This window comes from Ranitomeya variabilis, chromosome 6 (assembly GCF_051348905.1).
Source record: "Ranitomeya variabilis isolate aRanVar5 chromosome 6, aRanVar5.hap1, whole genome shotgun sequence".
Lineage (NCBI taxonomy): Eukaryota > Metazoa > Chordata > Amphibia > Anura > Dendrobatidae > Ranitomeya > Ranitomeya variabilis.
In genome coordinates this window covers 96,263,561-96,284,718 of record NC_135237.1, presented here as the reverse complement: position 1 = coordinate 96,284,718, position 21,158 = coordinate 96,263,561, and the positions used below count along the sequence as shown (strand labels likewise).

The 21,158-nt window shown below is 41.7% G+C and overlaps 1 protein-coding gene across 1 annotated transcript in view; it reads right to left on the bottom strand.

The window, feature by feature from the left end:
• TAX1BP1 (Tax1 binding protein 1) overlaps positions 1 to 21,158 on the bottom strand; it is a 152,097-nt gene that overhangs the window by 116,500 nt on the left and 14,439 nt on the right. The window lies entirely within an intron of this gene.

Genomic DNA, 21,158 nt, shown 5'->3' with positions numbered 1-21,158 from the left:
GTTGCTGACAGGAGAGCAAAGACATTGGTTCTGACTAGGGCTCAGATTCAAGAATTTGCCCTTGCAATGGCACCACAGTTTGAAATTGCCCCAGAAGAATTCAAGGCATCACAACACTGGCTGGATAACTTCCTTCAACGAAGTGAACAGTCTTTGAGAAGATCCACAACACTCTTTAGGCTGGAAGATGCTGAAATTATTAAACGCGCATGTGCATTCAAGACCTTTGTTGATGACGCTGACTTCTCTAAATACAATCTTTCCAACATGATTGCCATGGATGACACTGCAGTGTTTATGGGCCAAGCATCTCAAACAACAATTGAACAACGAGGTGCCTCCTCAGTGTACGTTCCCTCAACTGCTTTTGAAAGTGCACGTGTTACCTGTATTTTGGCGATGCGTCTGGATGGCACAAAAGTCCCACCATTACTCATTTCAAAGGGCAAGAAAGACAAGATTGAACGCGTTTCAGGCATTTATATTCTTGAAACTGAAAAAGCCTGGGCCACACAAGCAGTTATAAGGAAGTGGGTCGATTTAATGCTGCCGCTTGTTATGCGAGGGAGCCAAAGAGGAATGTTGATCTGGGATGCAGCCAGCACACACCGTGCCAAAGACATGAACTTCCTTCATAAGAGAAAAATAGATCAAATAATGATTCCTGCAGGAATGACTGCTTATCTCCAGTCTCTTGATATCGCATTAACAAGCCATTCAAGGACAATGACAACGACTACATTGAAAATAGAATGGAGAGAAACCAACATGGAAACTTTGTGAAACCTAAACTGCCAGAGATTGTGACTTGGGTGAAGAATTCATGGGAGAAAATCACTGACACTTGCATTGCAAATGCACTACGAGCAGGCTACCTTGACAAGAAGTGCTCATTTAAGGACAGTGCTATTGTTAGACATGAGAGATATGGGCCAATGATTCTGAAAGAAATGGAGTCACAAGAAATTCCACAGGAACTTCAGTGTTTGGATTGTTATGATGATGTTCCAGAAGATGATGACATGGTTGTCATTGAATAAATCTGGTTTTGTGTTATTAAATATTGAGATCAGTAAATGAACCATTGTTCGTTGTTTTACATGTTGTATATGGAAATACTGTAATTATATGGTAGTAACAAGAAATTCTTGATACGATTCACAGTTTATTTGATTCTACTGTTTTGTGATGACTACTGTTCAGCATACGCTGATATGTTAATAAATGTTAATTTTTTTGTTCAAAAAAAATTTGTCAATTCTTTTTCTTGAGAAAATAAGACACCCCCCGAAAATAAGACATGGTGCAACTTTCGGAGCAAAAATTAATATAAGACGGTGTCTTATTTTCAGGGAAACAGGGTAGAAGATTATACCATTTCATCCAGTCTTTGCCATTATTTGCTTGCAGCATTTTGCTTGAATAGAGACAGTTTATGTCCACTGAACACTGAATAATGTCACTCTTCTGCCTTGTATTATAGGTAAATGGGATATTCAGGGAGACTGATCTAGTAATAATCCACAACAGGAAACTGGAGGCAAGTTTTTGTGATGAATCGTCACTGACTTACAGAAGAAGAATGACCAGACAAAATGAAAAACAAATGTTTAATAGCTTTAATGGCTTATAAACATCGATCCTAAACAAATTATGGAAGTCTAAATACTTGAATGACAGGGAGGTAACAACATTACAAGTCGCCAGTATGTGGATGTTGTAGGGTTCAAATGCAGACGTAATATACAGCATTTCGCTTATAGTCACATATGGCAAGTGGTTGTCAGGTGAAAACACACATTTACAGGGCATTTTATAAGTTTCACAAATTCCCGTGAAAAAAAAATTTGCAGCGCATTCTGCATTTAACTACTGTACCCAATTTTTAGGAGTCAGTCCACCAAAATAGACAGACTCCACAGCCCTAGGGCACATGCTCAACCGCTGTTCCATTCATTCCCTCTGGAGAACTGCACTCAGCTTTTACTAGCAGCCTCAGTCTGACCGGAGCAGCGCAAAAGGCGTCTGACCGGAGCAGCGCAAAACACCAAGGTTACTTACTGGTAGCCATTTTTTCCGGAGCCCATGACAGCACACCTGAGAGAGGGATCCGCCCAGCCAGGAAACCTACTGAAAATAAAAGGACGGTACCTCTCCCTTGCTTCAGTTGGTTTTCAGAGCATGAGAGGCCCCCCTGGTTAGTTCACATGGCAAACTACCACCACATCATATTAATAAAACAAAAAACACCCAGCTAAAGTGCACACATAGTAACATAGTAACATAGTTAGTAAGGCCGAAAAAAGACATTTGTCCATCCAGTTCAGCCTATATTCCATCATAATAAATCCCCAGATCTACGTCCTTCTACAGAACCTAATAATTGTATGATACAATATTGTTCTGCCCCAGGAAGACATCCAGGCCTCTCTTGAACCCCTCGACTGAGTTCGCCATCACCACCTCCTCAGGCAAGCAATTCCAGATTCTCACTGCCCTAACAGTAAAGAATCCTCTTCTATGTTGGTGGAAAAACCTTCTCTCCTCCAGACGCAAAGAATGCCCCCTTGTGCCCGTCACCTTCCTTGGTATAAACAGATCCTCAGCGAGATATTTGTATTGTTCCCTTATATAATTATACATGGTTATTAGATCGCCCCTCAGTCGTCTTTTTTCTAGACTAAATAATCCTAATTTCGCGAATCTATCTGGGTATTGTAGTTCTCCCATCCCCTTTATTAATTTTGTTGCCCTCCTTTGTACTCTCTCTAGTTCCATTATATCCTTCCTGAGCACCGGTGCCCAAAACTGGACACAGTACTCCATGTGCGGTCTAACTAGGGATTTGTACAGAGGCAGTATAATGCTCTCATCATGTGTATCCAGACCTCTTTTAATGCACCCCATGATCCTGTTTGCCTTGGCAGCTGCTGCCTGGCACTGGCTGCTCCGGGTAAGTTTATCATTAACTAGGATCCCCAAGTCCTTCTCCCTGTCAGATTTACCCAGTGGTTTTCCGTTCAGTGTGTAATGGTGATATTGATTCCTTCTTTTCATGTGTATAACCTTACATTTATCATTGTTAAACCTCATCTGCCACCTTTCAGCCCAAGTTTCCAACTTATCCAGATCCATCTGTAGCAGAATACTATCTTCTCTTGTATTAACTGCTTTACATAGTTTTGTATCATCTGCAAATATCATTATTTTACTGTGTAAACCTTCTACCAGATCATTAATGAATATGTTGAAGAGAACAGGTCCCAATACCGACCCCTGCGGTACCCCACTGGTCACAGCGACCCAGTTAGAGACTATACCATTTATAACCACCCTCTGCTTTCTATCACTAAGCCAGTTACTAACCCATTTACACACATTTTCCCCCAGACCAAGCATTCTCATTTTGTGTACCAACCTCTTGTGCGGCACGGTATCAAACGCTTTGGAAAAATCGAGATATACCACGTCCAATGACTCACCGAGGTCCAGCCTATAGCTTACCTCTTCATAAAAACTGATTAGATTGGTTTGACAGGAGCGATTTCTCATAAACCCATGCTGGTATGGAGTTAAACAGTTATTCTCATTGAGATAATCCAGAATAACATCCTTCAGAAACCCTTCAAATATTTTACCAACAGTAGAGGTTAGACTTACTGGCCTATAATTTCCAGGTTCACTTTTAGAGCCCTTTTTGAATATTGGTACCACATTTGCTATGCGCCAGTCCTGCGGAACAGACCCCCGTCGCTATAGAGTCCCTAAAAATAAGAAATAATGGTTTATCTATTACATTACTTAGTTCTCTTAGTACTCGTGGGTGTATGCCATCCGGACCCGGAGATTTATCTATTTTAATCTTATTTAGCCGGTTTCGCACCTCTTCTTGGGTTAGATTGGTGACCCTTAATATAGGGTTTTCATTGTTTCTTGGGATTTCACCTAGCATTTCATTTTCCACCGTGAATACCGTGGAGAAGAAGGTGTTTAATATGTTAGCCTTTTCCTCGTCATCTACAACCATTCTTTCCTCACTATTTTTTAAGGGGCCTACATTTTCAGTTTTTATTCTTTTACTATTGATATAGTTGAAGAACAGTTTGGGATTAGTTTTACTCTCCTTAGCAATGTGCTTCTCTGTTTCCTTTTTGGCAGCTTTAATTAGTTTTTTAGATAAAGTATTTTTCTCCCTATAGTTTTTTAGAGCTTCAATGGTGCCATCCTGCTTTAGTAGTGCAAATGCTTTCTTTTTACTGTTAATTGCCTGTCTTACTTCTTTGTTTTGCCACATTGAGTTTTTCCTATTTCTAGTCCTTTTATTCCCACAAGGTATAAACCGCTTACAGTGCCTATTTAGGATGTTCTTAAACATTTTCCATTTATTATCTGTATTCTTATTTCTGAGGATATTGTCCCAGTCTACCAGATTAAGGGCATCTCTAAGCTGGTCAAACTTTGCCTTCCTAAAGTTCAGTGTTTTTGTGACTCCCTGACAAGTCCCCCTAGTGAAAGACAGGTGAAACTGTACAATATTGTGGTCGCTATTTCCTAGATGCCCGACCACCTGCAGATTTGTTATTCTGTCAGGTCTATTAGATAGTATTAGGTCTAAAAGTGCTGCTCCTCTGGTTGGATTCTGCACCAATTGTGAAAGATAATTTTTCTTGGTTATTAGCAGAAACCTGTTGCCTTTATGGGTTTCACAGGTTTCTGTTTCCCAGTTAATATCCGGGTAGTTAAAGTCCCCCATAACCAGGACCTCATTATGGGTTGCAGCTTCATCTATCTGCTTTAGAAGTAGACTTTCCATGATTTCTGTTATATTTGGGGGTTTGTAACAGACCCCAATGAGAATTTTGTTACCATTTTTCCCTCCATGAATTTCGACCCATATGGACTCGACATCCTCATTCCCTTCGCTAATATCCTCCCTTAAAGTGGACTTTAGACAAGACTTTACATAGAGACAAACCCCTCCTCCTCTCCGATTTTTACGATCCTTTCTAAACAGCCTGTAACCCTGTAAGTTAACTGCCCAGTCATAGCTTTCATCTAACCGTGTCTCGGTTATTCCCACTATGTCAAAGTTACCTGTAGATATTTCTGCTTCTAGTTCTTCCATCTTGTTTGTCAGGCTTCTGGCGTTTGCGAGCATGCAGTTTAGAGGATTTTGTTTTGTTCCAATCTCCTCGCTGTGGATTGTTTTAGAAATGTTCTTACCTCCCTTCTGAGTATGTTTTCCTGGGTCTTCTTTGTTTGAGTCTAAAGTTTTTCTTCCCGTCCCGCCCCCATCCCCTCTTCTTCACCAAAGGATGAAAAAAGAGGGGGACACAGGTGCTGTCATGGGCTCCGGAAAAAAACAGCTACCGATAAGTAACCTTGTTGTCTTCCCTCCCCCAATGACAGCACACCTGAGAGATTTTTGGAGAAAGGAACACCTTAGAGAGGGACCACCTAATGCAGCACCCTTCTACCAAAAGTAAGGTCAGTCGAGGAGGATAGATTCAGTCGGTAGTGTTTAAAAAAGGTAGACTGTGAGGACCAGCAGCCGTGATTTCAGCACTAGGGCTCCCATCAGGACAGGAAATCCAACTGAAGCGAGGGAGAGGTACCGCCCTTTTATTTTCAGTAGGTTTTCTGTCCTGGCTGGGCAGATCCCTCTCTCAGGTGTGCTGTCATGGGGGGGAAGGGAAAAGGCATCTTACCTGCAGCTCCATTTTGTAACAAACATAAAAGTGCCCCACTTTGTTGTCAGGTGTCTTGGGGACCAGGGGTTCCTTCCCTGTCCCTAACGCTAGGGGTACCTTAGCTCACCCTGTTCCGCGGATTACTTCTGATGGTGAAGACGCCGGGGCCATGTACCTTAGATGCTGAATCTGCCCTCAGTCTGTACTCTGCTCCCACCCAGGTAAGAGGGGAGTAGTAGTGTATCATTATACACCAACCAGACTAACAAGGTAATACAAACAGTGATAAAGGAAAATATCAATCATACAAATATACTAATACAAACAACAGAGAAACACCGGGGAGTGGAGGATGGAGTAAAACCAATGTAGGAGAAGGAAGGGAATTAACATACAACCAAAAGCTAGCAAGTGTCTCAGATAAATCCAAAAGCCTTCTCAAACAACAACAAACCACCATCTTCTAACCATGCAGCATGATGCTAGCTCTGGCAATGAGTGCTTGCCAAAGCCCAGACTATATAGGAAAGGGGTTTGGCTAACAGTGAACAGCTGAGAGCCTTAATGCAGGAAAGCTTCCAAGAGCTTTGAACTGAGCAGATTAACCCCTGCACTGCTAAAAGAAACCTGCACCATTTAATATGAAGGTGAAGTGCTTCTAAACAGTGCAGGAGTAGGAGAAATCAGACACTGCGGTCTTGTGGCTCCTCTCTGTTGTGGTAAACCTGTTACACCTATTCTTTCAATAGATGATAATCTTTTACTACCTGAACATTAACTTTAAGGGCATAGCCAGGACATGGACCACAAAAAATCCTCTTCTGAAACAGGGCAAAGAAGGGTGGGCCAAAACTACTCATTTCATTTAATAAAAGATCAGTTTTGCTAGACTTGGAGTAGCTTTCAGGAATTCCTTCAAAGTAATGGTATAGAAACAGCAAGCCTCTCTGAGATGGGGCGACGTTTTCAATGTCTTAACCATTTTAATTATTTAAAAAAAAAAAAAAAAAAAAACGACATGCCGAGCTGTGTAATACCAATTACAAGATATTTCCAGCCATGCAATTCATTTGCGTTACAGTACAAGCTAACAGTAGCCTTTCTTCCTGTAATTTACTGCTCCCCTCTGGCTATCTCCCAGCTAAATGAACACATACGTCCTTTCTTTGGCAACCCTGCTAAATAACTCCTTCGATACCAGTGAAAAAAAAAAAGAATTACAATAAACCAAGCTGCCGGTCTGGCATGGGAAATCCTACTCAAGAATCAGATCTCCAAACCTATAACGTTTAATAAGGCCAAAATATTACAGCAACTAAACCTACAGGCTGAGCTACACCGCAACTGGGATTTGCTTTTCTAAGATAGATACAGCTACAAAAGTCAAAAGTTAGAAGCATGTGCTATACCATCGCATTCCTTAGGGACTGTATCTAGATTTTATTTTTTACTCAATACCGTACTATTCTTCTAATGTGTCTTTCTCTAGATGCTAAGCTTCTGTTAACACCATTCACAGATACTCTACAGCCACATGGACCAAAGACAATAGACCGGTTCAGACTCTGACTTCTATAGAATGCTCTGAGCATGCTCTGATCTGCACAGAGGGCATAGGCATCGTGAGCGGTGTCTACTGCCAATAATGGTTCCGGTGATACCTACATATGGGTGTTACCATTCATTGGAATCTTGACTGTAATGATAATGTTGTGACTGCTGAATAGTGATTTCTACAAAACAGCCTATTCTGAATCTCAAGCGTCAGAGTTAAATGCAATCTGTCAGTAGGATCAACCCTCCTAACTGTGGTGTAACTAGACTTCAATGGGCTCTGATGCTAAATTTAGGCCAGGTCCCCCACCTGTATGTTTTTCAGATGTATGGGATCTTCTAGCGCTCCAGATCCTGTAACACCCCATGTAAAATTATCCCCAAACCTGGGCCCTTCCTTTAATAATATCCCCACCCTACATCCCTTTTAGTTCTAATTTCCCCCATCCTGCGCCCCTTCCTGGTATAATGTCCTCCATCATGGGTCTTATCCTGTTATAATGTCCCCCAATCCAGGAATGTCCTCGATCCTGCGCCCCTTCCTCCTAAAAGGTCTACCTTTCCTGGTATAATGTCCATCATCCTGGTATGTCCTCCATTCTAGGCCTTTTCCAGGTATAATGTCTCTAGTCGTTGATATAATGTGCACCATTCTGGGCCCCTTCCTGGTATGTCGTCTCCCTTTCATCTTTGGTCCCTTCCAGTAAAAAACTATTCTTCTCACCTTCCACCACTCCTACATCATGTGGCATACTCTTCAATAGCCGGGACAGAAGACCGCAAATAACGTCAGCGTGCAAGCGACCGGCAGCATAACGTCACTGCCATGCACCATAGTACGCCGACATCAGCTGCTGTTGTGTACGGCAGTACAGACTGCTCTCTGCACAACAATAAATTTCAGCTGAATGTGCTTCATCAGAGACACATCCAGTTGAAATACCTGCTGGCGTCTGAAGATTCCCTTTTAACACGGGCGATAATTACAGCATGTCTTCTATATCAGCATGCAAATCTTGGGAGGCTGAATAATATATGCCTTATTTCAGAGAAATCCACATTTTGTCTTAGAAGTAACTGAGCTCTTCAGGACTATGGGCCAGACACTGATCTATCTCCAGAGCTTATTTTTAATAAAAGGGGGATGTTATTTGTGTGATGTATGATGGCTGTTCTTTGCTATCCTGATCTCAGAGTGGTGTTTGATTATACCTGACACATCTGCAGGTTCCTCTCAGCTTCAATCTCAGAGGCAGACAGGGCTGCAATACAGCAGAACTGTGAGAGCTGCAGAAAGTGTGTTTGTTAAAAACAAAGTTCAGTTCTACTGTTCTGTGTTAGTTACTTGTCTCCCACTGGTAATGTCGACTATTATTTAAAATAAGCTCTGGAGGCAGATTCTCAGGGAGATCAGTGTCCGGTCCATAGATCTTAACAGGTCATAACATATAAGAAAAAAAATAGAATTCCTCTGGAATAAGACATCAGATTGCAGATATCAAGGTAAAATTTCATTCAACTTTCTATGACCTACATGCCCACAAACAGCTTACGACGGCTGATCCTACTGGGATTCCCTTTAACCACCTTTACGATGTTGGGCGTAATAGTATGCCCACGTCAAACTCCCCCAGTTTAGTGTGGGCTCCGGCGCGGAGCCTGCACCTTTCTGGGCACATGACAGCTGGTCTATACAGTTGACATGTGCCCGTAACAGCCACGGGTGGAATCGAGATACACCCGCAGCTGTTAACTAGTTAAACGCCGCTGTCAATGTCTCACAGCGGAATTTAGCTTGCACTTACAGGAAGAGCGTAGCTAATCCCACCCATCGATAACCCCGGTCACATGATGGCGGGTCACCGATGGGTCGGCATGACAACCAGAGGACTGAAGCAGACCTTTATAGTTGTCATTGCCGGATTTCAATGATCGCCACCCTGTGGTCGGTACTCATAGCAAGTGAGCATTTCTGCTGTACACAGGCGATCTGACCATCGCATGTGTGTAGCTGAGGCGATCGAAGTACCGCAGTTTCTAGTCTCCCACAGAGACTATTGAAGCATGAAAAATGTTTTTTAAAAAATTTGTTCTTAAAAATATTAATACAAAAAATACAAAAGTTCAAATCACCCCCCCTTTCGCCTCATGCAAAAACAAAACAGTAAAAAGCAAATCAAATATACACATATTTGGCATCACCGCGTTCAGAATCACCCAATCTAACAAGATCGCTAAACAGCGTAACGAGAAAAAATTATAACACCAAAATTAAGTTTCTTTAGTAGCCGCTATATTGCAATAAAATGCAATAACGGGCGATCAAAAAACCACATACCAAAATGGTATCAATAAAAAGGTCAGCTCTATGCACAAAAAATAAGCCCTCACCCAGCCCGGCCTGTGACATCACAGCACTATGGAGTCCAAGAATGGCAAAGAGAGTTACCCACGCGTTTCGGGGAATACACGGTTCCCCTTCATCAAGGTATCTGCGTTAGCATGAGACACTACTTTATAGTTTGGCACACCAATAGTCGCCACCCAGCATGTGTAAAAAAAAAAAAAAAAAAAAATCCTTTATCTGATCCACTAATGTTGGCTAAAAAAAAAAAAAAATGTATCTTTATTTCTATGAAAATCAAACTTTATTATGAGTATTAAAAAGACCTCATCAATAAAAACATGTTTACTACACTAACATTTATTTTTTTTATTAATAAATAAATAAGTGAATAGACACTAAAACCACATACTTAATATTCCCTAACCTGCCTTAAGTGTACAGATCAGGGACCTTAATCTGTTATGAAGAGTAAAAAATACTTTTTCATAATAAATATATATATATATATATATATATATATATATATATATATATATATATATATATATATATATATATATATATATATATATATATACACACACACACACACACACACACATACATATATTACATACATATACACTATGTTCCACATTATTATGTGAATTACATTTTTATCGGATTTTCCTAAATGGTCGGTGCAAATGACAGTCAGTCTACTAAAAGTCATCACTCGTTAGATTATACATCGAATTTTATTGAAGAAACCTCCCAATGATAACAGTATAATCTCCAAAATGAATAAAAACTGAAAATGCACTGTTCCAAATTATTAGGCATAGTAGAATTTCTAAACATTTGATATGTTTTAAAGAACTGAAAATGCTCATTTGTGTAATTTGCAGCATTAGGAGGTCACAGTCACTGAACAAAAAAGCTATTTAACGCCAAAACATCCTAACAGGCCAAGTTACATGTTAACATAGGAACCCTTCTTTGATATCACCTTCACAATTCCTGCATCCATTGAACTTGAGTTTTTGGAGAGTTTCTGCATGAAGTTGGAATAGCCTCCCAGAGCTGCTGTTTTGATGTGAACTGCCTCCCACCTTCATAGATCTTTTGCTTTATGATACTCCAAAGGTTCTCTATAGGGTTGAGGTCAGGGGAAGATGGTGGCCACACCATGAGTTTATCTCCTTTTATGCCCATATCAGCCAATGACAGAGGTATTCTTTGCAGCATGAGATGGTGCATTGTCATGCATGAAGATGATTTTGCTCCTGAAGGCACATTTCTGCTTTTTATACCATGGAGGAAAGTTGTCAGTCAGAAACTCTATATACTTTGCAGAGGTCATTTTCACACCTTCAGGAACCTTAAAGGGCCCCACCAGCTGTTTCTCCATGATTCCAGCCCAAAACATGACTCCTCCACCTCCTTGCTGACGTTGCAGCCTTGTTGGAACATGGTGGACATCCACTACTCCATCCATCTGGACCATCCAGGGTTGCTCAACACTTATCAGTAAACAAGACTGTTTGGAAATTAGTCGTCATGTATGTGTGGGCCCAATACAACCATTTCTGCTTGTGAACACTGTTTAGGGGTGGCCGAATAGTAGGTTTATGCCCCAAAGCAAGCCTTTGAAGGAGCCTACACCAGAGGGACTCCAGATGCACCAGCAGCTTCAAATATCTGTTTGCTGCTTTGTAATGGCTTTTTAGCAGCTGCTCTCTTAATCCGATGAACTTGCCTAGCAGAAATCTTCCTCATTATGCCTTTATCAGCACAAACACATTTGTGCTCAGATACAGCCACAAATCTCTTAACAGTACGATGATCACGCTTAAGTTTTCGGGAAATTTCTAATGTTTTCACCCCTTCACCAAGGCATTGCACTATTTGATGCTTTTCAGCAGCAGAGAGATCCTTTTTCTTTCCCATGTTACTTGAAAACTGTGACCTGCTTAAGCCCTTTCTGACCTCGGACGGGATAGTACGTCCGAGGTCAGAACCCCGCTTTGATGCAGGGCTCCGGTGGTGAGCCTGCATCAAAGCCGGGACATGTCAGCTGTTTTGAACAGCTGACATGTGCCCGCAATAGCGGCGGGTGAAATCGCGATTCACCCGTCGCTATTAACTAGTTAAATGCCACTGTCAAACGCCGACAGCGGCATTTAACCGGCGCTTCCGGCCGGTAATGAGCGCATCGCTGACCCCCGTCACATGATCAGGGGTCAGCGATGCTTCTGCAGTGTAACCATAGAGGTCCTTGAGACCTCTATGGTTATTGATCCCCGGTAGCTGTGAGCGCCACCCTGTGGTCGGCGCTCACAGCACACCTGCATTTCTGCTGCATAGCAGCGATCTGATGATCGCTGCTATGTAGCAGAGCCGATCGCGTTGTGCCAGCTTCTAGCCTCCCATGGAGGCTATTGAAGCATGGCAAAAGTAAAAAAAAAAAAATAAAAAAAAATAAAAAAAAAAAGTAAAAGAGAAAATGTGAAAAAAATAAAAAAAAAATACAAAAGTTTAAATCACCCCCCTTTTGCCCCATTCAAAATTAATCAATAATAAAAAAATAAAAAAAAATCAAACCTACACATATTTGGTATCGCCGCGTTCAGAATCGCCCGATCAATAAAAAAAAAGGATTAACCTAAATCGCTAAACGACGTAGCGAGAAAAAAAATTCAAAACGCCAGAATTACGTTTTTTTGGTCGCCGCGACATTGCATTAAAATGCATTAACGGGCGATCAAAAGAACGTATCTGAAACCGAAACGGTATCATTAAAAACGCCAGATCGGCACGCAAAAAATAAGCCCTCACCTGACCCCAGATCATGAAAAATGGAGACGCTACGGGTATCGGAAAATGGCGCAATTTTTTTTTTTTTTTTTTAGCAAAGTTTGGAAATTTTTTGCATTACTTAGATAAAAAAATAACCTAGTCATGTTAGGTGTCTATGAACTCGTAATGACCTGGAGAATCATAATGGCAGGTCAGTTTTAGCATTTAGTGAACCTAACAAAAAAGCCAAGCAAAAAACAAGTGTGGTATGGCACTTTTTTTGCAATTTCACCGCACTTGGAATTTTTTTCCCGATTTCTAGTACACGACGTGGTAAAACCAATGATGTCGTTCAAAAGTACAACTTGTTAATATGGCCATATTAACAGAAAAATAAAAAAAAGTTATGGCTCTGGGAAGGAGGGGAGCGAAAAAGGAACACGGAAAAATGGAAAATACCAAGGTCATGAAGGGGTTAATAATGTGGAACATCATTTTTAAGTAGTTTTCCTTTAATTAGAATCACCAGGAAAACCAATTATCACATGTGTTTAACCCCTTCATGACCCAGCCTATTTTGGCCTTAACCCCTTAAGCCCCGAGGGTGGTTTGCACGTTAATGACCAGGCCAATTTTTACAATTCTGACCACTGTCCCTTTATGAGGTTATAACTCTGGAACGCTTCAACGGATCTTGGCGATTCTGACATTGTTTTCTCGTGACATATTGTACTTCATGTTAGTGGTAAAATTTGTTCGATATAACTTGCGTTTATTTGTGAAAAAAACGAATATTTGGCGAAAATTTGGAAAATTTCGCAATTTTCCAACTTTGAATTTTTATGCCCTTAAATCACAGACATATGTCACACAAAATACTTAATAAATAACATTTTCCACATGTCTACTTTACATCAGCACAATTTTGGAACCAAAATTTTTTTTTGTGACGGAGTTATAAGGGTTAAAAGTTGACCAGCAATTTCTCATTTTTACAACACCATTTTTTTTTAGGGACCACATCTCATTTGAAGTCATTTTGACGGGTCTATATGATAGAAAATACCCAAGTGTGACACCATTCTAAAAACTGCACCCCTCAAGGTACTCAAAACCACTTTCAAGAAGTTTATTAACCCTTCAGGTGTTTCACAGGAATTTTTGGAATGTTTAAATAAAAATGAACATTTAACTTTTTTTAACACAAAATTTATTTCAGCTCCAATTTGTTTTATTTTACCAAGGGTAACAGGAGAAAATAGACCCCAAAAGTTGTTGTACAATTTGTCCTGAGTACGCTGATACCCCATATGTGGGTGTAAACCATTGTTTGGGCGCAGGGCAGAGCTCGGAAGGGAAGGAGCGCCATTTGACTTTTCAATGCAAAATTGACTGGAATTGAGATGGGACGCCATGTTGCATTTAGAGAGCCCTTGATGTGCCTAAACATTGAAACCCCTAACAAGTGACACCATTTTGGAAAGTAGACCCCCTAAGGAACTTATCTAGATGTGTGGTGAGCATTTTGACCCAACAAGTGCTTTACAGAAGTTTATAATGCAGAGCCGTAAAAATAAAAAATCATATTTTTTCACAAAAATGATCTTTTCACCCCCAATTTTTTATTTTCCCAAGGGTAAGAGAAGAAATTGGACCCCAAAAATTGTTGTGCAATTTGTCCTGAGTACACTGATACCCCATATGTGGGTGTAAACCATTGTTTGGGCGCAGGGCAGAGCTCAGAAGGGAAGGAGCGCCATTTGACTTTTCAATGCAAAATTGACTGGAATTGAGATGGGACGCCATGTTGCGTTTGGAGAGCCCCTAATGTGCCTAAACATTGAAACCCCCCACGAGTGACACCATTTTGGAAAGTAGACCCCTTAAGGAACTTATCTAGATGTGTGTTGAGCACTTTGACCCAACAAGTGCTTCACAGAAGTTTATAATGCAGAGCCGTAAAAATAAAAAATCATATTTTTTCACAAAAATGATCTTTTCACCCCCATTTTTTTATTTCCCCAAGGGTAAGAGAAGAAATTAGACCACAAAAGTTGTTGTGCAATTTGTCCTGAGTACGACGATACCCCATATGTGGGTGTAAACCATTGTTTGGGTGCATAGCAGAGCTCAGAAGGGAAGAAGCGCTATTTTACTTTTCAATGCAAAATTGACTGGAATTAAGATGGGATGCCATGTTGCGTTTGGAGAGCCCCTGATGTGCCTAAACATTAAACCCCCCCACAAGTGACACCATTTTGGAAAGTAGACCCCCTAAGGAACTTATCTAGATGTGTTTTGAGAGCTTTGAACCCCCAAGTGTTTCACTACAGTTTATAACGCAGAGCCGTGAAAATAAAAATATTTTTTTTTTTCACAAAAATGATTTTTTAGCCCCCAAGTTTTGTATTTTCACAAGGGTATCAGGATAAATTGGACCCTAAAAGTTGTTGTCCAATTTGTCCTGAGTACGCTGATACCCCCTATGTGGGGGGGAACCACTGTTTGGGCGCATGACAGAGCTCGGAAGTGAAGGAGCGCCATTTGGAATGCAGACTTAAATGGATTGGTCTGCAGGCGTCACGTTGCATTTGCAGAGCCCCTGATGTACCCAAACAGTACAAACCCCCCACAAGTGACCCCATATTGGAAACTAGACCCCCCAAGGAACTTATCTAGATGTGTTGTGAGAACTTTGAACCCCCAAGTGTTTCACTACAGTTTATAACGCAGAGCCGTGAAAATATTATTTTTTTTTTTTTTCACAAAAATGAAATTTAGCCCCCAGTTTTGTATTTTCACAAGGGTATCAGGATAAATTGGACCCTAAAAGTTGTTGTCCAATTTGTCCTGAGTACGCTGATACCCCCTATGTGGGGGGGAACCACTGTTTGGGCGCATGACAGAGCTCGGAAGGGAAGGAGCGCCATTTGGAGTGCAGACTTAAATGGATTGGTCTGCAGGCGTCACGTTGCATTTGCAGAGCCCCTGATGTACCCAAACAGTACAAACCCCCCACAAGTGACCCCATATTGGAAACTAGACCTCCCAAGGAACTTATCTAGATGTGTTGTGAGAACTTTGAACCCCCAAGTGTTTCACTACAGTTTACAACGCAGAGCCGTGAAAATAAAACATATTTTTTTTCCCACAAAAATGATTTTTAGCCCCCCAAATTTTTATTTTCCCAAGGATAACAAGAGAACTTGGACCCCAGAAGTTGTTGTTCAATTTGTCCCTAGTACGCTGATACCCCATATGTTGGGGTAAACCCCTTTTTGGACGCACGGGAGAGCTCGGAAGGGAAGGAGCACTGTTTTACTTTTTCAACGCAGAATTGGCTGGAATTGAGATTGGACGCCATGTCGCGTTTGGAGAGCCCCTGATGTGCCTGAACAGTGGAAGCTCCCCAATTCTACCTGAAACCCTACCCCTAACCTCACCCCTAACCGTTTACTGAACATTTTCTGACAGTCATAAGTGCCACGTATATAAGTGCCACGTATTTAAGAGCCACGTATTTAAGTGCCACGTATTTCAGTGCCACGTATTTCAGTGCCACGTATTTCAGTGCCACGTATTTCAGTGCCACGTATTTCAGTGCCACGTATTTCAGTGCCACGTATTTCAGTGCCACGTATTTCAGTGCCACGTATTTCAGTGCCACGTATTTCAGTGCCACGTATTTCAGTGCCACGTATTTCAGGCACTGAAAAATACGTGGCACGTAAATACTTCAGTGCCACGATATTTCAGTGCCACGATATTTCAGTGCCACGATATTTCAGTGCCACGAATTTCAGTGCCACGAATTTCAGTGCCACGAATTTCAGTGCCACGTATTTCAGGCACTGAAAAATACGTGGCACGTAAATACGTGGCACGTAAATACGTGGCACTGAAATACGTGGCACGTAAATACGTGGCACTGAAATACGTGGCACTGAAATACGTGGCACTGAAATACGTGGCACTGAAATACGTGGCACTGAAATACGTGGCACTGAAATACGTGGCACTGAAATACGTGGCACTGAAATACGTGGCACTGAAATACGTGGCACTGAAATACGTGGCACTGAAATACGTGGCACTGAAATACGTGGCACTGAAATACGTGGCACTGAAATACGTGGCACTGAAATACGTGGCACTGAAATACGTGGCACTGAAATACGTGGCACTGAAATACGTGGCACTGAAATACGTGGCACTGAAATACGTGGCACTGAAATACGTGGCACTGAAATACGTGGCACTGAAATACGTGGCACTGAAATACGTGGCACTGAAATACGTGGCACTGAAATACGTGGCACTGAAATACGTGGCACTGAAATACGTGGCACTGAAATACGTGGCACTGAAATACGTGGCACTTAAATACGTGGCACTTAAATACGTGGCACTTAAATACGTGGCACTTAAATACGTGGCACTTAAATACGTGGCACTTAAATACGTGGCACTTAAATACGTGGCACTTAAATACGTGGCACTTAAATACGTGGCACTTAAATACGTGGCACTTAAATACGTGGCACTTATATACGTGGCCACTGAAATATCGTGGCACTTATATACGTATATACGTATATAAACGTATATTTCAGTGCCACGTATTTCAGTGCCACGTATTTCAGGTTAGGGGTAGGGTTAGGGGTAGGGTTAGGGTTTTTTGTTTTTTTCTTGTTTTCTTGTGTTTTTCTATAAAAACGCATGCGTTTTACCGCGTTTACATGCATTTTTTCACACATGCGGTTTTTTTAAAAAACGCATGCAGATAAAAACGCAAGTGTGAAACCAGACTAAAAGACGCTTTTTATAGCAAAAAAGTTTTTGCGTCTCCACATTTTGAGACCTATAATTTTTCCACATTTTGGTCCACAGAGTCATGTGAGGTCTTGTTTTTTGCGGGACGAGTTGACGTTTTTATTGGTAACATTTTCGGACACGTGACAGTTTTTGATCGCTTTTTATTCCGATTTTTGTGAGGCAGAAAGACCAAAAACCAGCTATTCATGAATTTCTTTTGGGGGAGGCGTTTATACCGTTCCGCGTTTGGTAAAATTGATAAAGCAGTTTTATTCTTCGGGTCAGTACGATTACAGCGATACCTCATTTATATCATTTTTTTATGTTTTGACGCTTTTATACGATAAAAACTATTTTATAGAAAAAATAATTATTTTGGCATCGCTTTATTCTGAGGACTATAACTTTTTAATTTTTTTGCTGATGATGCTGTATGGCGGCTCGTTTTTTGCGGGACAATATGACGTTTTCAGTGGTACCATGGTTATTTATATCCGTCTTTTTGATCGCGTGTTATTCCACTTTTTGTTCGGCGGTATGGTAATAAAGCGTTGTTTTTTGCCTCGTTTTTTTTTTTTTTTTTCTTACGGTGTTTACTGAAGGGGTTAACTAGTGGGCCAGTTTTATAGGTTGGGTCGTTACGGACGCGGCGATACTAAATATGTGTACTTTTATTGTTTTTGTTTGTTTTTTTTAGATAAAGAAATGTATTTATGGGAATAATATTTTTTTTTTTATTATTATTTATTTAGGAATTTATTTATTTTTTTTTTTTTACACATGTGGAAATTTTTTTTTTTACTTTTTTACTTTGTCCCAGGGGGGGACATCACAGATCGCAGATCTGATAGTGTGCACAGCACTCTATCAGATCCGCGATCATACTTTCATCGGAGCAGGCTGCAGCTTTCATCTGCAGCCTGCTCCGACCCGGAAGTGCTCCCTGCAGGACCCGGATACAGCCCCTCGGCCATTTTGGATCCGGGGCCTGCAGGGAGAAGACGTTCGGTACGAGGTGAGTACATCACCTTGTACCGATCGTCTCAGGGAAGCCCGCAGGGAGCCCCCTCCCTGCGCGATGCTTCCCTGTACCGCCGGTACACCGCGATCATGTTTGATCGCGGTGTGCCGGGGGTTAATGTGCCGGGGGCGGTCCGTGACCGCTCCTGGCACATAGTGCCGGATGTCAGCTGCGATATGCAGCCGACACCCGGCCGCGATCGGCCGCGCTCCCCCCGTGAGAGCGGCCGATCGCGTATGACGTACTATCCCGTCACCGGGAATTAAGGCCCACCCCACCTCGACGGGATAGTACGTCATACGGGCTTAAGGGGTTAATGACCTTGCAGTTTTTTGCAATTCTGACCAGTGTCCCTTTATGAGGTAATAACTCAGGAACGCTTCAATGGATCCTGTCGATTCTGAGATTGTTTTTTCGTGACATATTGGGCTTCATGTTAGTTGTAGATTTAGGTCGATAATTTTTGCGTTTGTGAAAAAAAAGGAAATTTGGCGAAAATTTTACAACTTTCAAATTTTGAATTTTTATTCTGTTAAACCAGAGAGTTATGTGACACAACATAGTTAATAACTAACATTTCCCACGTCTACTTTACATCAGCATAATTTTGGAAACAAAATTTATTTTTGCTAGGAAGTTATAAGGGTTAAAATTTGACCAGCGATTTCTCATTTTTACAACGAAATTTACAAAACCATTTTTTTTTTTTTTTAGGGACCACCTCACATTTGAAGTCAGCTTGAGGGGTCTATATGGCTGAAAATACCCAAACGTGACACCATTCTAAAAATTGCTCCCCTCAAACTTCTTGAATGTAGCTTTGAGCACCTTATTAACCCTTCAGGTGCTTCACAGCAGCAGAAGCAACATGGAAGGAAAAAAATGAACATTTAACTTTTTAGTCACAAAAATGATCTTTTAGCAACAATTTTTTTATGTTCCCAAGGGTAAAAGGAGAAACTGGACCCCAAAAGTTATTGTACAATTTGTCCTGAGTACGCCGATACCCCATATGTGGGGGGAACCACTGTTTGGGAGCACGACAGGGCTCAGAAGGGAAAGAGCCCCATTTGAATTTTTCAATGAAAAATTGGCTCCAATCTTTAGCGGACACCATGTCATGTTTGGAGAGCCCCTGTGTGCCTAAACATTGGAGCTCCCCCACAAGTGACCCCATTTTGGAAACTAAACCCCCCAAGGAGCTTATCTAGATGCATAGTGAGCACTTTGAACCCCCAGGTGCTTCACAAATTGATCCGTAAAAATAAAAAAGTACAGTATTTAGTTTTTTTCACCAAAAAAATATTTTAGCCTCAATTTATTCATTTCCACATGGGCAACAGGATAAAAGGGATCCTAAAATGTATTGGGCAATTTCTCCAGAGTACACTGATACCTCACATGTGGGGGTAAACCACTGTTTGGGCACACGGCAGGGCTCGGAAGGGAAGGAGCGCCATTTGACTTTTTGAATGAAAAATTAGCTCCAATCGTTAGAGGACACCATGTCGCGTTTGGAGAGCCCCTGTGTGCCTAAACATTGGAGCTCCCCGACAAGTGACCCCATTTTTGAAACTAGACCTCCCATGGAACTAATCTAGATGTGTGGTGAGCACTTTGAACTTCCAAGTGCTTCACAGAAGCTTACAACACAGAGCTGTGAAAATAAAAAATCATTTTTCTTTCCTCAAAAATTATGTTTTTGAAAGCAATTTTTTATTTTCACAAGGGTAACAGGAGAAATTGGACCCCAATATTTGTTGCCCAGTTTGTCCTGAGTACGCCGATACCCCATATGTGGGGGTAAACCACTGTTTGGGCACACGTCAGGGCTCGGAAGGGAAGTAGTGACGTTTGAAATGCAGACTTTGATGGAATGGTCTGCGGGCGTCACGTTGCGTTTGCATAGCCCCTGATGTGCCTAAACAGTAGAAACCCCCCGCAAGTGACCCCATTTTGGAAACTAGACCCCCCTAAGGAACTTATCTAGATGTGTGGTGAGCACTTTGAACCCCCAAGTGCTTCACAGAAGTTTACAACGCAGAGCTGTGAAAATAAAAAATCATTTTTCTTTCCTCAAAAATAAGTTTTTAGCCCCTCATTTTTTTATTTTCCCAAGGGTAACAGGAGAAATTAGACCGCCAAAGTTGTTGTGCAATTTTTCCTGAGTACGGCGATATCCCATATGTTTGGGTAAACCACTGTTTGGGTGCACGTTGGGGCTCGGAAGGGAGGGAGCACCATTTGACTTTTTGAAAGCAAGATTGGCTGAAAATCAATGGTGGCGCAATGTCGCGTTTGGAGACCCCTGATGTGCCTAAACAGTGGAAACCCCTCAATTCTAACTCCAACACTAGCCGCAACACACCCCTACCCCTAACCACAAGCCTAACCCTAACCCCAACACACCCCGAACCCTAATCTTAACCCTATTTCCAACCCTAACCCTAATTCCAACTCCAACCCTAATCCTAAGGCTATGTGCCCACGTTGCGGATTCGTGTGAGGATTTTTCCGCACAGTTTTTGAAAACTCCGCAGGTAAAGCGCACTGTGTTTTACCTGCGGATTTACCACGGATTTCCAGTGTTTTTTGTGCGGATTTCACCTGCGGATTCCTATTGAGTAACAGGTGTAAAACGCTGCGGAATCCGCACAAAGGATTGAGTGCAGAAAATACAACGCAGCGTTTCCACGTGGTATTTTCCGCACCATGGGCACAGCGGATTTGGTTTTCCATAGGTTTACGTGGTACTGTAAACGTGATGGAAAACGGCTACGAATCTGCAGCGGCCAATCCGCACAGTGTGCACATAGCCTAATTCTAACCCTAATACTATCCCTAACCCTAGCCCTAACCCTAAGGCTACTTTCACACTAGCGTCGGTACGGGGCCGTCGCCATGCGTCGGACCGATGTACCGAGGCAAGTTGTGAAATAAATGCACAACGGGG